Genomic DNA, 18,018 nt, shown 5'->3' on the forward strand with positions numbered 1-18,018 from the left:
AAGAACTCTTTTATTTTTATAATTTTTATTTAGCTTTTTAAGTAGAATTTTCTTCATTTCTGCAGCAATGTATAAAAATACGGCTTGCCAGCAAACACTATGGTCTTCTGGCTCTTGACAATCTTTTGTGAAAAAGAGTAGTATCTATTTATGCTCATTTTAGTTTTAATTTTAATTTCTATCATTTAAATGTGATTGAATATCGTTTCAATTGTTTTAAAGGCAATTTACATCTTTTTTTCTGTGAAATAGCTGGTCATAGCTGATCATTCCAATGTTATGGTCATTTAGTTTCTTGACATTCTTTTCCCAACTGAGAATGTCTTCTGCCCTAAATTTCCAATAACTTCGACCTTTGCATCTTCTCAGATTTACTCATGGCCTCATATTCTTCCACTTTCTTCTGAATGTTAAGCCCAGGTAGATTTATTTTGGATATTTCCATTGCTTGCAACTATTTGCTTTAGCTCCTCCTATTTGATATGAGAAAACCTCTAACCTCATTGGTAACACATCTACTTAAGCAGCTGAATATACTTTGTATTCCACCTTATATTACTTCAGTGCAATCATTTTCTGAAGGTTCTAAGGTTCTTGATATTCCTTCCTTGCATTAAAGATTTAATTTGACATGTGTCTGTGGTTAGTTTCCCTTTACTATGAAGTATGGAACAACCAAGCAGCTTAGCAAACAGAATAATTGGTACCATCCTTTTCACAAACAGAGAAGCCAGTTAAAACAGGGTAGAGCTTTCATCATCAATTGATTCTTAGAAGTCCTTTCTTGATATTTCAGCCCCAAGGCTTATATCAAAGGTGTTTCCTTCAATGTGGAAACTTCAAGCTTCCAATTCACCAGTCTGTGAGCCCTGAGCATCAAAGCAGACCTGCCCTGTGATCCACGGCTAAGCACTTGCTTTCCTGAAGTGACGCTTAGCGCTCTGATTCACCATCAGGATCTAAGGGGGCTGTTATGAGAAGATAAATTAGAGAACCAGACGATTATACCCTTTGGCCTCTGCTGAGATCTTCCTGAGCAGGAGCTCTTGTCTCCAATTCCTCTTTGACCCATTCCCGTGTCAGCGTGGCGGCCACTGCTCAGGACTCGCACTTGACTTACCCTCGGGTCCTGAGAGGATCGGCAGGTGTGTGGAGCCCTATTGCTTCACATGGTAGTTGTTGGCCAAGATGTCTCTACAACTCGCTATTATCTTCTCTTTAGCTACATTTTAATTTAATGCCAGACCTCAGGATTTTTCCTACCATACTGATAATTAAAATCAAAATTTCCGTATTTAAAAAAATTCTGTGATAGTTTTCATTTCAATCTATCAGGCTAATTAATGACTTTGTGGTTTCTTCTTTTAACTTAGAAAAGTCATGATTTTAAAATTATCATCATCATCGTCATCACCATCATTATCATCCATATTATTATTCTAATTACAATTTAAAGAAGAGGAAAACCAAACGTTGTGCAATTAATTAATATTGCTGGCCTAACAAATTTCATCATTGCATCTACCTTTCCCCGTGTGTCATGTGTTACACGTGTGCTCATGTACCACTGTGTATAGGAGAAGATCAGCTAGTCACGTCATTGCCTGACACATTATTTAAAGCAGACACACAGTAAGGTGAAATGTTAGATCTCTTTTGTTTTAGATGTGTTAATTAATACTTGGGCAGAGGCCATTCATCTCTCAGACACCTTTCCAGTTGATCTTCTTGTCATGCCACTGACCCTGATACATTTCTTAAATCTATTCCTTTCTCTTTCTCCCACCTTATGGTTTAGGCCTTCAGCTTCATTCTCTCTTGTAATTCAGTGTTCTCTCTCTCTCTCTCTCTCTCTCTCTCTCTCTCTCTCTCTCTCTTTGGTCCCATCCTCTTCTACACATCCTCCTGCTATTGGACGGGCCTTTAGACACGCACACATACACACACAGAGAGACATCTAATGGTATCAGTCCTCCACTTAAAATTCTTTTCTATTCCCAGCTAACCATTGAATTGCTTTTCAAAACTGGGGCCAACAGGAATAGGTATGAGAGAAACTAACTCATGGTGCTTTGATCTTCTCATTCCCAAACAACTAGAACAATTCTGCTTGTGTACTTTATTTATTAGGCCCAGCTAAAATTACATTGGAAGAAAAGGTAGTAGTCAATGATTGTTGTGATAATGCCTCATAATGAATGTCTTCAAATGTCAGTGTCGTACACAACAAACGTTTCCTTTTCTTGTCCATCGGTGTTTGGGTTGGAGGAGGTGGTTTGCTGCAGGTACTTCAGGTTTCCTCCACACGACTTCCTGCCAGGAGTGGCTATGAGTGGTGTGCTTTCCACATGAAGCATGCAGAAGCTCCAGGCAGGGAATGAATCATAACACTTCACATGCACACACCTGTTCCTCTGTGTTCAATGCCCTGTGTCTTCTGTCTGGGAAACTGTTTTTTTTTACCCCTGATTACCCAGCTTGTTGCTAATTCTTGCTATCCCCACACAAAGCATTTTCCTGCCTGAAATTAAAACCAAATTCTGCAAGCAAACGACTTTGTGCCGGCATAGAGACATTCTGCGCGTACAAGAAGGACAAGTCTTGTTTCAGCAAACTTCTGTAAGAGATGCTCCATATCACGTGTCCCTTTGTATTGTATCCATGTGACCAAGAAAGAGGTGTTTTGTTTTCCTGTCCTTGGGAAGAGCAGTAACTTGGGATCAGAGCTGAATATGTTTCCGGATGGAACTGAAATGTTGATGCTACAATGTTACTTAAGTAAACAGTAGCTGGGCAGTTCCAGCGTTTCCCTTTAACCATGTTATGGTCATTGTGTTGTTGGTTACATATACATCATATATACACAGAGAGAAAACCAAGTCTGTGTTCTTGGGATTTCTCATGGTAGATGATGTAACAGCAACGGTGGAGGTGTGCTGGAGCTGGTTCTCACTGGGTCATGACGCCAGCTTGCTCATTTCTACCCTATTTCTTGTTCAGTGATCATGATAACTTGAAATTAACCACGGTAGGAGTGTTTACACCAGGGAAACTGGCCAGAGTTATTTTTCCAGAGAGCTAGTTTGCTAGTGCACCAGAGCCAAGCCTTGTATTTAGGTGTAATATTTATTACCTTTCTTATGATTGTCAAATTTTTAAGTTCTATGTAAATTTTATTTCCTAATGTTTTATATTTTATATTTTTATATGTTATGTATATATATATATATATTTTCCACTTAAGATCATCTCATTCTCAGTACTATATTTTTTCTGTTAATCCCCAGATTTTTTTCCAGAATTCTGGTCATGTATTTATAAAAGATTCTGATAAAATGTTGAATATTTCAAAATTAAAATGAGTATCTTGTTTATTATTATAAATATTAAGTTATTATGTCCAAATGTTATGCATAAATATTCAATAACCATTTAATTCCACATATTAGTTTAAAAGGAATTTTAAATGCATCTAAACAATTTTACGATTTATATGCAAGGCTATACACTGGCTAGTTTAAAGATATTCTCTCTCTCTCCCCCTCTCTCTCTTTTCTCCAAGGAGAATCTAAATCTAAAAATAAAAAGTAGGTAAACTATTTTTCTATATGAAACTATTCAGACTATTCCCCAAAATATTAAATACTATGATTAAATAAACATTATTAAAGAGTAGCTCTGCAGCTACAGTGAAAACTAACAAATAAAGATTGTAAAACTACATAATTTGGGAGCTTTAAAAATTGTTTTTGTTGGGGTTGTGGTGCTGTGTCTCCAAACCTGAAACCTGGGCCTGAGGATGCAAAATATTTGTCACGGTGCCCAGGAGAATATTTAGTGGTTCAGAAACTTATCAATAATTTAAAACATAAATCACTATTGTTGCTAGAAAATCTGTTTCCAGAAACCAGTGACAAAACTTTATCCTTTTTAATATATTATGTCTAGAGTAGACAAAATTACCTTTATTATTTCATAATGAGAATGTGACATTAGAAATGACTACGTTAGAAATGTTTTCTCTGTGTGAGGGCTTTGCATGTGTACATTTATACTTCCTAGTTTCATCCCTTAGGTCTTCCATTGGTAACCACTCTCATCTCTTAAAACCTGGGGTAATTATTTTAACTACCCTACTCTGTTAATTTTTATCTTTATTCACTTGCCCTCGCTTGTAAGGCTTTTGAGGACAGGAATTATTTTGTTCCCATAGAATTCAAAATCTGCAAGGCTAGTTGTCATATTCAAAGTAGACTTAAAACAAGCATGTGTTATTGATGTGGAAGCTATTGACAGAGGAATAGGGGAACAGTTAATTAGTTTTCATTCATTTATTGTGCCCAAAGAGATTTTATACTTGTACCCATGCTGTCTTGCACACCATACTCAAATATACAAGCCCTTATATTTCTTGTGCATGTCATATGTAGTTTATTTTCAGAATTTTGAGATTCTGAATGCAAGGCATTAAATAAATTAGAATTGATTACTTTAAAACAAATACTAATACATTGGAAAAATTATAGCATGTAGTAAAACTTAATAGGAAAACAGATTCTATTTATTATCAAATGTTTGTTTCATTTGCAAAAATCTTTGTGTTTCTTTAAACATTTTAGTTATTTTTAAGTAGCTAAGTTACTTTCCCATTATGTATGAAAGGTTTAATCTTTTCAAATGTTTTGTGTCTCAACCTAGTAATTCAGGAGAAGTTTAAATTTTAACTCAATAACCACACAATACAGAAGACAAATATGTAAATCAGTAACAATTTTTAAAAATAAAGATTACTATTGTCTCCATGATGATCAAATAAATGAAAACCTTTTATGTCAATGACAGGTGTATTTTTGAATAGGCTCATCTCTAATTCTTTTGTTTGCCTCTTGCTTTTACAATTATTCTCGAAACAAGTACAGTGGCAAGCTAATATTCTAAATGAATTTACATAATTGCTATCATAACTTCTTTTATCTTCCATCAATTTACAACTAAAAGCTCAGGATGTTTCCATACAATTATTATTTTTTACATTAAATTTCTAAAGAATTATGAAAAAGGTTGATGATTTCAGACTTTATCTTTATAAATATTAACCTAGAATAGAGCAAACAGGTGTCTTCTCATAATAGGAACATTTAGAATAAAGAGGGAATTAATTTGAACACTTAGTATAATGAGGAAAATTTATTTTAGGAACTGGAACTCATAATGGTATATTTTAATTAGATATTGGAATATAAATAAGATTAGAGATCATGCATACTAAATGAAAGTAGATATCTTTGGCTATTTTTTTGTGTGTGACTGATTTAAGGCCCTCAGAAATTAAGATAAAAAAAATGAAAGATTCAAAACATTCATTGCAATTTTGACCAAATGCTGATATACTAAGTTCACCTTATCTTTACACACACACACACACACACACACACACACACACTCATGCATTGGCCATAATTAGTCAGCCAGTTCCATTCAGCTAGTCTTGCTTCCTCCCTAACTTTGGATCTGGCTTTCAGAAGTCACTTAATTTTACCTGGCTCAGTTTCCTTATCAGCAGATACACGGGGTTGGATTAAATGGCATGTGGAGCATTTTAGTCCCATTATCTATATATCATCTATCTATCTATCTATCTATCTATCTATCTATCTATCTATCTATCTATCTATCATCTATCTATACCTTTCAATCATTTAGGAATTGCCTCTCTATAGAACACCTGTATTAAGTTGCCCTGGCCAGGGTAAATGGATTGGCAAGACTTTGACCTCTGGAAGAAACTGGAGTCGCTGTTTATATTTTAACTCAGTGAGACTTCCAAAAATTTCAGAGAAAAATATTTTAGGCTCCAGATTGAGACTAATGACTATTCTCTGGATCTTAGTTAAAACTGTATTTCAGTTTCTGTAACCTCATGGAGCCTACTTGAATTAATAGTCATAGTGCTATTTTAAAAAAGAACTCAGAGAGCAACTTCAGTAAGTCAGTTTATAATGTGGATTTTGGCTTTTTACTTACTCTTACTTAACAAATATATTAATGAGAAAATGGGATAGTTAAAAATCATATAGGAAAATAATCACTGTGCAAAGAAGAAAATTAATTTTTATGACAAAAGGGCCATACATAATTTGCAGTAATAAGATTAAGCAATTTATAAGAGGAATCAAAGAAATTTTCATTGCAAGTTTTCTTAACACAAAAATCATAAAAATAATAACATTATCTTACAAGTGTCTGTTGTTTAAAGTTTTCAGATCCATTCACATTATGATGGTTTTTAGAAATTGGGCTTTTCATCCCCAGCTGCGAGATGAGGGGACAGCAAATGTCTTTGCTCATTCCAACCGAGGAAATCAGGGCTTGGAGAAGTTCAAAGATTTGCTCAAGGTCACAGAGCTTGGTCTAGGATGTAGAGCATCTAAAGCACCTAGCGTTGTTTTTTTCTCTACATGCTTCACTGATTCTCGATGAAAAGTATGACACAGAGAAAGTGAAAGAGCCCTGTCAAATTTAGCAAAAGCTAATTAAAGCGTCAAGTATTCTTAATGTAAGATTTCATAGAAATTTGTTTTCAGCAGCAAGTTACAGGTAATTTTGCAGTTATCTAATGGCCTTTTATTTCTCAAATAGTGTTGTACTGACTGCTATTTTCTTGCTCTTTGCATTCTTTGTCATTTTTAATATCTTGAGTGATTTTGAAATATTTGGTGCTGGATCATTCTGCTGCAAATATGACCTGTCATTCCTGCAAAGGGACTGATTGAATCTGTCACCCTGGTGGGACTTACAGTAAATTCACCACCACACAAGTAAAACCATTAGAAATCGCATTGGTTTAAATGGCTGAATATAAGAAACCCCCTGATTCTATCAGCAAGAGGGCTTATATTTTCCTTCCAAATGACCATGGAGAATCTTAAAATTATATCGATTTTAATGCACATATGTTGCTGTGTTGATTTTTATTTAAGATCTGTAACATGGTTTTTGCCTTTAAAATTTCTGTGTTGAAATAATTTATGGGAAGGGTTAACGAGATTTTATATTGCAAACTGTTTCATTTTCAAAACCATGGATGTGCCTGAAATCTTTCTTTTCCATTTCAATTATGATCTATATACATAGATACATTAATATGAATAAAATACTTTTTATGGTACATAAAATGTTTCTTTAAATCATTTAATTCATTTACTTTAGCTTACAGACTGTCCCACAATTGAAATGGAAAATATTGTTATTAATATTGTTTTAAGATATTGATAATTTGGAAAATAATTCAGTGACTTTTTGTTGCTATTCTTGTTCTCACAATATGTCCTATTCCAAATAAAATATTTTCAATCATGTTCACCTCTAAAGTAAAAATCAATGCATTTAACTTTTCAATTCTTAATGCAAAAACAATTTTTCTCAAATATGAAACATTTTATTATCTTATGTATTTTAAATATGTTTGGTTTTATGTCACTTGTCTCCTTTTAATCGCATTCAGTTTTTTAGATTTTTCATATTTAATCTAGTCATGATTCACAGTTTATTTTACTTTGTTAACATAGCAGTTCAATTGGATACTATCTCTATCTGAATACTAAAACTCTCATAAAAAAGCATTTTAATAGTCTTGTAAAACAGAGCACATAAAACAAGAACATTTATTTTGCTTGAAGACATGTGCTAATTTTTTATTGAGAAATGCATTAAACATTGATACATCCAACCTCTGATTGAACCTTCATACCTGTCACACGTAGGGGCTGGTGAAGATTTATTGCACAATATAAAATTAGGCATATACAGTAAACCTGATAGCAAATGACCTTTGTAGATAGGAGACTGCCACAGAGAACATTTGCACAATAGAAGGGGGTTTGAAAAACAAATTTAAAGGCATTCAAAGAAGAGTGATGGAAACCGAAAAGCATAAAGAGAAAAAATATCCTCCAATGAAATAGATACACAGGAAATATACTTTCTAAAATGAGTAGATGTTTTTAGCATCTCTAATTCACTTGTTAAACATCAATTTGTACTAAAGAACAGGTGTTTAATTCCAAATGTATAAATATGCCTATTTAGTCATGCCATTTTCATGAAGTACTTATGAACTATAAACATAAAAAGATGTTCAATCCTTTAAAAAAGTACAAATTAACACAGCAATAGAGACTCACATAAGGATGAATATCACGTGTCAAAAATAGGGCACCCTGCGCTCTGACAGAAGGTTGATTTCATTGTGAACTGAATTTAGTGCATGTTTCATTCTGTTATCTGTCCTTTTCTCCTTCTCCTTCTCTCTCTCTCTCTCTCTCTCTCTCTCTCTCTCTCTCTCTCTCTCCTCTCCCTCCCTCCCTCCCTTCTTCTTCCTTCCCTCCCTCTCTGTTTCTCTCTCCTTGATTGTCCATCAGCATCAGGCTTCTTTGGGGGATAATTACAAACATGGCTGTTTCAGCTCAAACTTACTGGCATGATGCCTTAATGAATATTTTATAGGACTTCACAGAAATTGGGCAAAATTATTTTGAAGCTTTGACATTGCTTATTCAAAGAGTTTAAACAAAAAGAAGTTCTATCGGGCTTACAATAAGCTATATAAAATTATTTCAAGGTAATGGCATTTAGTTCCTACAAATGAGATCATGTCTATTGATTTTTGAAAAGAAAAATTAAAACCCATAACTATCACAAAACAATGCTAATAATGAGTTTGTCTAGTAATGGAATCAATTTTGCTCAGGATGGTACAATGAAACCCATATTTATAAAATCTATTTCCTACCATATAAATGGGTAGCTTGCATGAAGAGGTTTTATTAAAATTTTCTGTACTATTATTTTCTTAAATTTTTTATGTAACTTTGGGTCATTCTATGAATCTGTTTTTTTCCCCTATGTAAAGAGATAAATACTCAAAGAACTATATTAAGACTTCTTTTGCCTTTTTACAAAAAAGATAAATTCTCTACAATTAACCCTTTTTACACCAATTTGTATTCAAAGTCTTAAGCAGATGATAACATACATAGAACTTCCCATAAAACTAACATAGATTGCTATATTAGGTAGGGGGCACATGAGGAAAGGGTGTTACAGAATTCTGGAAACCAGGTGCAATGTTCACTCCCTGAGTCCTAAGAGCAACATCAGTGTGAAGTAATGACCAATGTTCTGTTGTGAAAGGGGCAGTAGGATGGAGGCACTCTCCAGAAGTAAATATGGCCATGCTACAAAACCCCATTAAACAGGTGGTACTGTTTAGCTGCCAAGTTGAATTGAGTAACATAGAGTTTCTCTTTTTCTTACTTAGAGACTAGAGGCCCGATGCACAAAATTCGTGCAAGGGGCTCAGCCCTCGCAGCCCTGGCTTCGTTCAGAAGATCGTCCGGAAGGTCGTTTGTCTGTCCAGTCTAATTAGCATATTATGCTTTTATTATAGATACGATACAAAAGATAAAGTGGAGGTCATAACTAAGGGCTGGACTTGATTCTTATGATCCTCTGAGATTTTGTTAAGATAGTTAACCTTTCTTACTGTTTTTAGTCACTTACCCTTCCTTCCTTCCTTCCTTCCTTCCTTCCTTCCTTCCTTCCTTCCTTCCTTCCTTCCTTTTCCTTCTTTCCTCCTCCTTCCCTCCCTCCCTCCCCCTGCCTCCCTCCCTCCCTCCCTCCCTTTTCTTTCCTTCTTTTTTACTGAATTTCTATTAAGTTTGGGATTACCAAGATGGAAAAAATAACATTGACAGTCCTTTCCACTAAACAGAGTTCAGAAGAAAATCTGTCGATTGCTAAAATCCCAGAGGAAGGAAAATTATTTTTCTTACCTGAATTTATTCTCACCCTTGCTTCCTACATGATATCATTGGCATCCATCATTATTGAGGCCTTTTTAAATTCCTTTGCACTTTTAATAGAAATAGACTTTGAAAGACTGACATGAAACTCTATATGCTTGAAGTAAAGCTGTAAAAGACATTGACAAATTGAAGCAACACCTCCTCCGTTCTCTTTGGTCTTCCACCTGCCTTCACTGCTGGTAAGTCTAGGAATTCACCAGCCATTTCCTCACGTGCAACCAGGAATGTCACCTTGAAGACCAGTATAAACCTCCTATGAGAATTTGCGTGCTTTGTCTTTGATTCACACATCAGAGCAAATTTTGCTGCATCAAATGATTGATAAATGGTGAAATTATAAAGTTTGGGATCTTTAATTTTTCAATTTTAACTTACATTCCTGTTTAATGTTGACCTGAAATGTTTCTAAAATATGATTATGCAAGAAATTCAGTATTTTTATTTAACACAGTATATATTTTACGGAAATAAATTGAGGGGTTGTCTTTACAGTCTTTTAGTAACTCCCCAGTAGTAAAATAAGAATTGATCAAGATACTCTTTTGGCTATCCACAAATATAATAAAAAAATTTGATTTTAGAGAGGGAGGAAGGGGAAGGGAGAGAGAGAAGAGAGAGAGGGAGAGAGAGAGAGAGAGAGAGAGAGAGAGAGAGAGAGAGAGAGAGAGAGAAACATTGATGTGTGGGAGATACATCAATCGGTTGCCTCCCATATGTGCCCCAACTTGGGATGGAATCTGCAACCTAGCTATGTACCCTGACTGAGAATCAAACCCGCAACCTTTTGGTGTATGGTCGATGCTCAACTAACTGAACCACACCAGTCAGAGCTATTGTTTAATGAATTTTCTCTTTTCTTTCTATACTTTGCCCCCAATGAAGCCACCATTAACCTTTTTATTTCTTATTCATTATTTATTCAACAAAACTTTATTTAGCACCTATTCTGTACCAGGTACTATGTTGGCCTTGAAGACAGAGTAGAGACCAAGATTAAGTTCTTATCATCAAGGAATGCACAGACTACTTGGAGAAGCAGAAAGACTAGCATGGTAACTGCTACAGTGGAAATAATTACTGAGGAAGCATGCAGAGGCATGCTTTTTAATTCATTTCTTCTGCAACCATATTAGCATGACCTTTTCCCCTATCCTCTTTTTTACAACCAATTCTGTCTCAATTGTGGAAGTCTTTTCCTTATGTGTATTGGATAAATGATCACCTTTAACATAGTTATTTCAAAAGTCCCTGTAGAATAATTCAATATCAAGGCCATCTCCACACAATTAAAAAAATAAATCTGTAGCTAAATGTTAAAATTTAGCTTACCCTAAGGTAAAGTGTCCAATACAAGGAGATGGGAAGGTAGGCTCTTCAGATGGAACAGACATATTTCATGCTGCTGAATGCTCGTCATTTATGTTTTTAGCAACTTCCTACTTTTCCAGTTATTTTGTAAAAATATTTCATAGTCCAGAATCATCACACCTCCCAAGAGATAGTCTTGTCTTTAGAACTGGCAAGATCCCTTTTTCCTGAGTATATGGTTTGGCCTCTTCACAAAGATGAACTGTTTGTTTGCTCATTTGTTTTTATTGCCCTTAGCCCTCGGGATTTTTCTTGGGAGTAGGAGTCCCTTTTTGTGTTTTAGGTGCCTGACCCCTTTATCCTGTGTGTCTTCGCTTCTGGCTGTTGTGATTTCCTCTTACATCTTGGCACCCAGATCTTTTCCCAGTGGTACTTTGGCTGTTACCAAACTCTATGATGGTATCTCTCACATCTTCTACTGTCCTGGATGCATTTACAAAGGGCTGCATGGAGTAATCTCCCAAAAATTTTCCAAGGTTTCTCAGAACATATTGTTTTTCTAGTGTACTGAAGAATTTCCTATGGAAGTTTCCGATTTCATGGAATTGTATGAGTCAAACTATCCCAGTCATCTAGAAAGTATGCTTATATCCAACGGACACTTACATTTCACTGATTATTCATGGCCAAACCGAGTAGTTGGTATTAACCATGAAATATAACTTTCATCAAAATCCATTGACTAAGGCAGGGCTTTGCTTAGTTTTTTGAAATTGTAATGATATTCATTCCTGAAACTTTATCTTTCCTTTTTTCATTATTAATAATGGAGTTTAAAATTTTCCTTTGAATGATGTTCTTTCATTTATTTAATCTAATTTGACCATACAATAATGCTATGACAAATAAACTAAGTAACATTTATTTCTGATCCAACATTAAAAAAAATATCTTAAAAAAACCTCATTTTAATAAGAGAATGAATTATTAAATAGTATGGGATATATACAGGATGGGGCAAAAGTAGGTTTACCACTGTTCATATGGGAATCTCCATAATAAAGAGCCAGGGTTTAATGACCAATCATGACCAAAGGCTGACCATCCGGAAGTCAGCGCTGGGTTGCCATGGGGACCCAGCGTTGACTACTGTGACTGCAGGCCCGGTGACCCAGCAGTGCAAATCAGGCTCAGAAAGAAACCTGAAGAGAGAAGCAGGGGCTGATTTGTAGCATCTGTGGCAGCTTTTGACCAGCACTTGCCTCTCTCCTACCTTCCGAGCCTGGCCAGCAGCCCTGCCTCCATTTCTCTTAGAGCCTCCACCAGGGCTGCTGATCAGCCCTGCCTTTCTGATCAGGCCCTGTTGATAGGCCCAGAGATGCTGACTGGCATAGAAACTGGCCAATCAGAACCAAATCTGGGTCAACTGTGAGGAGCCAATGGCTGCCTAGGAGGCGGAGCTTTTGATGCTGGCTGGCATAGAAACTGACCAATTAGCACCAAATCTGGGTCAACTGTGAGGAGACAATGGCTGCCTAGGAGGCAGAGCTTTTGACGCTGACTGGCATAGAAACTGACCAATTAGAACCAAATCTGGGTCAACTGTGAAGAGCCAATGGCTGCCTAGGAGGTGGAGCTTTTGATACTGACTGGCATAGAAACTGACCAATTAGAACCAAATTGGCCAGCAGAGGAGGGCAGTTGGAGGCAACCAGGCTGTCAGGGGAGGGCAGTTAGGGGTGAGATCAGGCCAGCAGGAGAGGGCAGTTGGGGTGAGATTAGGCTGGCAAGGGAGGGCAGTTAGGGGTGATCAGGCAGGCAGAGGCAGTTAGGGGTGATCAGGCAGGCAGGCAGGTGAGCAGATAGAAGTCAGTGGTCCCAGATTGCGAGATGGATGTCCGACTGCCAGTTTAGGATCGGGCCTAAACCGGCAGTTGGACATCCCCTAAGGGGTCCCCGATTGGAAAGGGTGCAGGCTGGGCTGAGGGAATCACCCCCTATGTGCATGAATTTCATGCACCGGGCCACTAGTTAATACAATAATTAACAAGTAATAATACTAGAATAAATTAAACTGTAGTTTGCATACTCAAAACCGTAGACCTATTTTTGCCCCACTCTGCTTAAAAAAAAATAAAGGATGTTAAAATTGTTATGAACTATTATACAAAAGTTAGCTACCTTTGCTTTATTAATTACTATTATACATTCTTAATGGTCCATAATACTGTATTGAATGTGAAGACAAAAGGTGAGTCAAAGTGAAATTAGGACACTTATTATTTGTGTAAAAACAGTTTTTTTTCTGATGATAGTACTATTATCTGGCTGATGGTTGTCATTAAAATTCATCATCACCAAACTTTCAGATATTTTTCTAACAGATTCTCTCTTTCTACACACAAAAGCAGTATCTTTGTAGTTGGATCTGAAGTATGTTTGCTGGGTTTGTATCAAGCTTTTTCATTTACTTAACCTAAGATCTATTATATGTAAAATTAGGATAACGAAATGGCCTATATGGAAGGATCGTTACAAATAAAATAAATATTTTTAATGTACTGATTATTGAGGAATCCTCTAAATCCAGGCTGTGAGTCCATAGACTGGGGCAGCTCCTGAGACACTGAATTTCTCAAAAGTTTTCAAGTAAGGCTAATGCTGTTATTTCACAGACTGTACTTTGAGGAAAAAAAGTTTGTATAAAATCACTAAAAATTCTGGACTCATAAGAAGTTCTTATAACTCACTCCTCATGCAGAATTCTCATCCAAGGCAATCTCATCCAATCCTATGGATTTAAAACCATACACATGCTGATGGTTCCCAAATTTAAATAGCCATCATGAGTTTCCTCAAAAAAATTAAATATGGAATTGCCATTTGACCCAGTGAACCCACTTCTAGGAATATATCCTAAGAAACCCAAAACATCAATCAGAAAGAATATATGCATCCCTATGTTCATAGCAGCACAATTTACAATAGCTAAGATCTGGAAACAGCCCAAGTGTCCACCAGTAGGTGAGTGGATAAAAAAGCTGTGGTACATCTACACTACGGAATACTATCCTATCTAATAAAGAGGGAATATGCTAATTGACCCTCACACCATTGCAAAGATGGTGGTGCCAACAGCCAATAAGAAGGGAATATGCTAATTGACTGCTCTGCCCTAAAATATGGCGGCACCCACAGCCAATAAGGAGGGAATATGCTAATTGACTGCCCCACCCTCAAATATGGCAGCATCCACAGCCACAAGATGGCGGCGCCCAGTCCCCTCAGCCCCCCAGCCACCCAGGGCCTGCCCGAGGTGCAGGCAAGCCTCGGATGGCGGCTGCCCAGCCACCCAGGGCCACTTGAGGCTCAGGTAACCAGGGCTGGCTGAGGCTTGCGCTACCAGCAGTGGCAGCAGCAGAGGTGTGATGGGGGCGTCACTTTCCCCTGATCGCTGGGTCACCTCCCACCCCTGAGAACTCCCAGACTGTGAGAGGGGGCAGGCCAGGCTAAGGGACACCCTCACCTCCAGTGCATGAATTTTCATGCACCAGGCCTCTAGTGCAGCTATTAAAAAAAAAAAAGGATCTCTTACCCTTTGAGACAGCATGGAGGGTCCTGGAGAGTATTATGCTAAGCAAAATAAGCCAGTCAGACAAACAAGTATCACATGATCTTACTCATATGTGGCATCTAATGAAAATAAACTGATGAACAAAATAGGTCCAGAGACATAGAAGCGTGGAACAGACTGTTGAATCTCAGAAGGAAGGCGGGGGTGGGGTTGGGAAGAGATTAACCAAAGAACTTGTATGCATATATGCATAACCCATGGACACAGACAATAGTGTGGTGAAGGCCTGGGGTGTGGCATGGTGGGGGGCGGGACTAGAAGGGGGCCAAGGCAGGGTGGTGGAAAGGGGATATCTGTAATACTTTCAACAATAAAGATTAAAATAACTAAATAGCTGTGCTGGATCCCCCTTCTAATTTCCAAACCCATGTATCAAGTTCCTACTTGGCACTATCTCCTGCAAGTTTTATTGGCATTATAAACTTCTAATTTTAAAAGCTAAACTCTTCAGCTTTCCTCCAAATCCTTCTCTCCTCTTAATTACCCACTTCAGTCAATGATGCCGCCATCCACCCAGGAGCAAAGCCACAGATTTGATGCTGAACTTTATCTCCTTTATCTGCTAATTGTAATCCTCTACAAAGTAATGTTTCACATTTCTCCAAAATCTTTAAGGATTATCAACTTTTTTCCTCCTCAGAGTACCAACTCTAGTTCTAGTTCAGCTTCTACTTACTCTTCAGGTCTTCGCTTGGATGTGATATTCTTAAGGTATCTTTCATGACAGGCCCTACTCATAAAATAACTTACTGATAGATATATGTTATATTTGTATGCCTATTTCCTCTCCCCATACGAGACTGCCATCTCCCTAAAACCAGAGGTTGTCAGTAGTGTTGCTATAACTCCACTTAGCAGACTGCTTGGGTTCACCTACATTTGTTGAATGAATACTTCAACTTGGACAAAGATGACAGGATAGGGTTTTAATCCAGATATCTTGACCTTCTAACTCTGTAATTTATTCTGCCTCTGTGATACTTAAGTCACTCAAATTGAATTAATTTTCAACTGTCATTAATTTAAATAGCTGCTTCATTTCTCCCTCAGGCCTTAGCTGCTAAATGGAATAATTCTGTTTCTGAACCTCAGCAGCGCACAAGGTATTGTGTAATTGGGCTCACCAGAGACCAGAATTTGGTTATATTTTGTTAAAGAACAATTAATGACACTATGTGTGGATAAAGAACTGACAGAGTGAAGAAATACTAGAGCTGCTAGAGTTTATCTTATCAAAACATGTCAAAAATTATTTTCTCTCCAGTGCCAAAGTCCATCAGTTGCTGGGAACCGCTTGCAGTGGGAGGCTGAGAATGAACATGGTTACTGTTTGGGCACAGAGTTGAAGAAGGCTGGAATCCATTTGCAATGTCTGCCATAGTCGCAGGCTAGGAGAGGGGATTTGTGACATCTATTTGAACTCTGATTTGGTCCATAAATAAAGAATTTTTAAATTAGGAAGAATATTTGCTTAATTAAAGGTCCTACTACTAGTTTGGGACATAATCAAGACTAGAAAGAACTTATATTTCCTGACTTTTAAACCGATTATGTAATCTCACTGCTTATTTCTAGAATTTCCTGTTATTTGAGTTTTGCTCATAATATTTCTGTTTATCTAGATTTTTTCCTAGAGATTTAATGCACATATACAGTCTTTATTCTTATTGTTATTTGAGTAAAACAAAATTAAATGTGTTCCCTTTAAGGTATTATATCAGATTTTCATTTATTGAAATGCCTAATGATATCCAAAGCAATTTTTTATCATTGAGTTAGAGTTTTTTAATATGCTCAAAATGACCATTTTTAGTCCAAAGTCTATTTCAAATATGTTGCTAGCAAATTCAACTGTGGTTTGTAACTCTAAATATTGAAAACTATCTTGGGAACAATTACAAAATTTCTGCCCTACCGCTTTTCTTGAAAATATTTTTCTTCTTGGAGTGTGACCTGTTATTATACTTACTTTTAAATTAAAGTTGGAATATAGATTAAATTAGTGACTGCGATTACTTTTTAAAAGTTTAATAAACATACGATGATAAGGCTATTTTCTCACTCTACTGGGTTGTCAACATTTCATTAACTCATTCTCAATTTAAAAAATGTAGAGAAAGCGTAACCTTTTAATGAATGTAAAGTGAGAACTTACACCTAAGATTTGCCTGGCTGAAGGCTGCAGTATTTTAGGTGTGATAAATGAGATTAGGCTTCCTCCTTGAAATGTATAAGGTTGCTCAGTGTTTAGAGAAGTCAGAAATTTTCACTGAATAAAGAAAAATCTCTTTTGAGAGAATAACAATTCTAGGAGTGTAGGAGGGATAGCAATGTCAATACTAATAAAAACAGTAACTAATGACAGCGAATGCAGCACAGAAACAGTTCTAATTGTGCAATATAAACATTGATAATGGATTTGATGACAAAGTGACAAAAATATATTCTGCGTTTTTTTTGTTGTGTTTTTTTTTTTTTTGCCAGAACCTATACATAATTTTAGTGCTAAAGTAACTTACTGATACATATATGTTATGTTTGTATGCATATTTCCTCCCCCATGCTAGTCTGCCAGCTCCCCAAAACCAGCGGCTGTCAGTAGTGTTGCTATCCCTCCATCGAGCAGACTGCTTGGGTTCACGTACATTAGTTGAATGAATGCTTCCTCTTGGACAAAGATGAGAGGAAATGAGCCTAGCTGTGTGGAAGGTCCAGGCACCAAATAAGTAGCAGGGTTACTTTGTGTCCAGGAAGCCAAGCAGGACTGAGAGAAGCTCAATGTTGTTGAGTCCCCCTACCCTTGTCTCACACATTGGTCATCATCTGGTCGGATCTCCAGGGGACATCCTACCAGCTTCAGGGTGATTTGCGACTTTCAGCACATCGGCTGGCACAGTCTGAAGCACCTGCTATGTCTTGCAGTGGTGCCTGCTGATGGGACCGGGCAGTAACATCCCACCGGGGTGCTCTGCATCTTCCCCTCACTTCCTCTTCCTTTTTCACCCTCATGGCCCTCAGCTTGCAATTCTCAAATAAAGGATCAGCATTTTAATCCTCGCCTCAGGCTCTGCTTTCAAGAGATTCCGAGCTAAACAGGGCCCCGTTGGTGTGACGTACACACGTTCACAAAATAGCATTTTTCTCTGAGGCTTTTACTGGGCCAATTTCATACTGCTTTTGGTATTGCAATGTGATTTCATATGTATACAT

Source organism: Eptesicus fuscus, chromosome 19, assembly GCF_027574615.1.
Source record: "Eptesicus fuscus isolate TK198812 chromosome 19, DD_ASM_mEF_20220401, whole genome shotgun sequence".
In the NCBI taxonomy this organism is placed as follows: domain Eukaryota; kingdom Metazoa; phylum Chordata; class Mammalia; order Chiroptera; family Vespertilionidae; genus Eptesicus; species Eptesicus fuscus.